General features: G+C 34.2%; 1 protein-coding gene across 1 annotated transcript in view; it reads left to right on the forward strand.

Annotated features, from left to right (window-relative positions):
- Positions 1-2,641: 2,641 nt before the first annotated feature.
- Positions 2,642-4,390, forward strand: part of LOC113470190 (Krueppel-like factor 6) — a 15,473-nt gene continuing 13,724 nt past the window's right edge. Inside the window, exon 1 of the mRNA XM_026828433.1 lies at positions 2,642-2,903. The gene's annotated coding sequence lies outside the window, so the exon portion shown is untranslated. The remainder of the gene's footprint in view (positions 2,904-4,390) is intronic.

Below are 4,390 nucleotides of genomic sequence, written 5' to 3' on the forward strand. Positions count from 1 at the left end.
TGACCGCTCAATTTACACCTGTTGGCAATGAGTCTAGCCTAATACATACCTATCTGGTTCAGGTGAGATTTTTTTTTCCAAGTACAATCATGTTTTTCAACTTGTGAAGGGTGGCCTGGAGAGCTAATGACTTCAAATTATCATGGTTAAAAAGTTGAGACTTTGGTACCTACAGTTTTTGTTAAACTAGACTGCTGGACTCTGACATCACAACTCAAAAAAAAAAGAAATCAAATATAGTCAGATTTTCAGACTATTTAATGAGTTAACTTAACCCTTTATTTGGGTTAACTTGATTTTAACCATTAGAATCAAAGAATTGTAATAGGTGGGTATTAAGGTTCAGGTGTGAAGACTTTGAGCTACATGGACCTGGTCTGTTCGAGGCACTTCCTTGAACATCAAGGAAATGTATGAATTTCACACGTATGTCGATATTTAAACTTGTTTCACAGAAATCAAACATGTTTTGAAGTTTTTTAAAAGGGGGAGGGGGTTCTTTAAATCAGACAGAAACGGATTGAACTGTGATAAGAAAAAGCAATGCACTTGTTAGATAATGTACTGCAAATTATCTCTGGAAAGTTCAATTCTAAAGTGACCCGGGTATCGGGTATAGGAAAATGCCCCTTGAACCTCATTCCCGAGATAATCCAACTTGGCCCCGACACAAATTACATTGGACCTCTAGTTTTGATAAACCCATTAAACCTGCATATGTAAAAATTGATAGCAACTTGGTTGGCGAATGTTTGGAATTTAGGATGGTTGCGAAACCTGAAGGTTACATTTACCTGCGTACGTTCATTGCGTAGGTTTACAGCAACGTTAGAAAGGAAGTCCATATACGATAGACTGTTGGACCATTACAGACCAGACATCGAACTAAATAGAATAGTGGTACCTGAGTGTCTATAACTTTGCAAACCCGAGAAATTTCACTTCTTTAGGTCGATTGGACATGAGACCATTATTCTACGATGAGATTCTGACTCAGCTGTTCCACCCAACTATTACGGCAGTTCTTATACCTCAATGTGGTTTGTATGGGAGTAGGGAGAATTGATTTAACGCCGTCCTTAATTAATCGCGCGATGAGATGACGTTAGAAACGGGATATGAATGAATGATGACATAAGTAGGTAATAGATCGATCTGTCATCGGGGTTATCACTATCTTCTATCCCACGTTCCTAATCTCCTGATCTGACAGTATACGATATCGCTTATGATAACACTGAAGCCTATATTATTGATTGAACTCATATAATAATAATGAAAATGGTTTATTTTAACGTAACTATAAAAATATCCTCCTTTTGTTTCTATATAAGTACCTCAATGGTATACAAGTATATTTAAGGTGGTTACTTACTTTTGGTCCTTGCTACATCGCAGACGATCAAAATGAGTTTGCGGACTCCCCGAAATCGCCATCACTCGGCGTTTCTTTTCCAGACATTCCACTTCACTAGAAAACAAAGTCGTGAACGTTTCAGACCCTGCTAATTTGACATGGGACATTAAATTTTAATATGCCGAATGCCGAGGACCTAATCAGCAAGGCGTGAGATGTCAAGGTGCTGGTAGTCAACGTAAAACAATACAGATAAAATTTCTGTCTGGCTAGGGGACGTTAAACAGAGAGAAGACTAGCGTCTGGCTGTGAGACTATAAACAGGGAGGAGAACAGCTAACCAAAGGTAGGTACTCATGCCTGAAGTAAAACTTGCATTTTATTCAAACTATAGGTACCTATAATAAATCAGAGCTCACAGTAAATATTTGTGCTTGTCTTGGCATAGAATAGAGCTCATGCCTGAAGCAAAACTTGCATTTTATTCAAACTATAGGTACCTATAATAAATCAGAGCTCACAGTAAATATTTGTGCTTGTCTTGGCATAGAATAGAGCAGTTGACATAACCATATGAGATTTTTAAAATCATAGCATGAATGCTTACAGCCCCACATTCATTAACAACAAACAATAAGTAAATTACATAAGAAGTATGTAAGTAGAAGGTGAATAGGTACATAAATCTGAAAATTTATCAAAGAAATAAATTGAAAGATAGAAACCAAATTGAGTAGGTACCTAAATGGTAGGTAAGTACTTTATCAATATTTCAACTTGATAAATTTGACCAAAAGGATTGTATTTAAGAACCAGTAAGTAGGTAGATCTGCTTACTTAAAAAAGTAATCAGAAAAACTGGCCAGTTTCAGGAAGATCTATTTTGTGATTAATGTTAGGTACCTATACACTTCCTTGTCAGTTAAAATATTTTGGTTAGACCAAAAACTGTTACGTGAATTTTTTTATTATTTGATCTGTTTACATTTATTGCCAATGAAAATCAATATCTTCTATTTCATTTTCTTTTAAATCAGTGTTTTTCTTTTTCTTTTCTTTTTATGATCCGTACTAATTTATTGCAATTATAACCGAAGTAATTATTGATTTAATAAATTCATCATGTTGTTATGATATGCATATTGATGTGTGATATACATTATACATACCTTTTGATCTTATCACATTTTTAAAATAATTCATTAGAGGTAGGTCAGTTCTTGACAACAAATTGTGATGCATTATTGATCTCAAAAATAGTTTTCTCATTTCAATTATTTTTTAATAAGATTATTATCAATAGATCTTTTCCAGTTTCCGGTCTTGATTTTGTACTTTACATAGAGAGAGTAAATAAGGAATCATAGATATTTTTTTCTTCAATATTAAAAAGGAAAAAAGATTATTTGAAAGTGTGAAAGCAACTCGTTCTTAGATTATTGGAAACGTTCAGTGAAGGAGGAAGACCAAAGTTCCATGCATTTTGAAAACAAATCAGCTTTTTAAACTTGATCTAAATTTGCCGCTATTGAGAGATTGTATTGAGGTATGTATCACTTTCAAGCTGTTCAATCCTTCTAGGTAAATATGAAATCTTAAGAATTGGGATTGTTTTCTAGACTTAACTTTCAAAATATTATTTACTAATAACCCAGCAAAATACAACTGTTGTTTTGTCACATCCACCATTGGTAGTGGATGTGCTTTTTGCTGCAAATATAAACACCTCTCTACTTATGCGTGATCAACCTATGTTTTAAAATAGGAAGTGTTGTATTATGTTTGTTCTCATGAAAATCTTTTAGGTACTTTGGTATTGCTTTAGTCAGCAAAATTTTGCTTCAGTGTGATACTTTTTCATAGTTTTTAGTCTTGGGGGCAAATACCAGTCCAGTTCAATGTCGCTTAACTTCAGTATTCAGTGAGGAACTGGGTTTACGTCATAAAAGTGTCTAATAAATAATCTGGCTACAAAATGGCGTTCTATTTTTTTTTTAACTACAATCGGAAACTTTACCCTTGAAAATGGTGAGTAGTGAGGAAAAGTAAGAAAATATCATGTTCTATGCCTACCTGAACATAGTGTTAATACCTGTAATTTCTTTGTGCTACCTATGCCTTAGGCATGTTACAAGTGGCACTCTGGGAAATGCAAAAAGTTATCTAATTTACGCATTCTTGTCTCATGTCCTTAAGTTAATAACTATCAATACCTTCCTCTTTGTAATGCCGCCACTGATCGCTACTCATAAATGAGCAGTATTATTATTTTTGTTACCTAGGTATAATCTTTATTTTGAAGAGCAATATTGGTCATTTACTGCCCAAGTTATTACAGATGGTTTTCGCGGAAAAGATGGTAGTGTGAGAATTTGGCCAGTACACTGGGTAGATAGTCTGGGTATCATGAGTTACGGACGTGTTAAAAAGATTTGTATTGAATGTTTGTTCTCATGAAAATCTTTTAGTACTTTGGTATTGCTTTAGTCAGCAAAATTTTGCTTCAGTGTGATACTTTTTCATAGCTTTTAGTCTTGGGGGCAAATACCAATCCAGTTCAATGTCGCTTAACTTCAGTATTCAGTGAGGAACTGGGTTTACGTCATAAAAGTGTCTAATAAATAATCTGGCTACAAAATGGCGTTCTATTTTTTTTTTAACTACAATCGGAAACTTTACCCTTGAAAATGGTGAGTAGTGAGGAAAAGTAAGAAAATATCATGTTCTATGCCTACCTGAACATAGTGTTAATACCTGTAATTTCTTTGTGCTACCTATGCCTTAGGCATGTTACAAGTGGCACTCTGGGAAATGCAAAAAGTTATCTAATTTACGCATTCTTGTCTCATGTCCTTAAGTTAATAACTATCAATACCTTCCTCTTTGTAATGCCGCCACTGATCGCTACTCACATTGATAAAAAGCTCGATTGTTATATCAAGGTTGCTGTTATAACTTCTATGAGAAAAAGAAGTTTTCAAAGAATTTACCTAGAATTGTGTGAGAATTACTTTATGTTTAAATTTATAAACC

The sequence above is a fragment of the Diaphorina citri genome, unplaced genomic scaffold (assembly GCF_000475195.1).
Source record: "Diaphorina citri unplaced genomic scaffold, Diaci psyllid genome assembly version 1.1 scaffold1431, whole genome shotgun sequence".
In the NCBI taxonomy this organism is placed as follows: domain Eukaryota; kingdom Metazoa; phylum Arthropoda; class Insecta; order Hemiptera; family Psyllidae; genus Diaphorina; species Diaphorina citri.